A 315-nucleotide genomic window follows, 5' to 3' on the forward strand; every position below is an offset into this window, starting at 1 on the left:
AATAATTTCTATGAAAGAGATGGGTAGCTAAAACAAAATAGCAAAATATAATACCAATGGAAGTTCCTCCAATTTGTATGGTTCTAAACACTGGAAATAAACAAGTGATAAAATCTGGGAGGGGCATAAAAATATGATAATTTATTAGCACCTCCCCCACCCCAATGAATTCAAGTGGGGAAACAACCCTGTGTTAAATAACTGTGCAGGTAAGCCAAAAAAAAAAAAAAAAAAAAAAACCCAACAAAAAATAAAGTACATAAAAAGCATGAACAATATATATTGTATACATTATAAAAATCCTTCTACTTCTAC

Source organism: Anneissia japonica, unplaced genomic scaffold, assembly GCF_011630105.1.
Source record: "Anneissia japonica isolate Jap-2015-1 unplaced genomic scaffold, ASM1163010v1 scaffold287737_len543101_cov190, whole genome shotgun sequence".
In the NCBI taxonomy this organism is placed as follows: Eukaryota; Metazoa; Echinodermata; class Crinoidea; order Comatulida; family Comatulidae; genus Anneissia; species Anneissia japonica.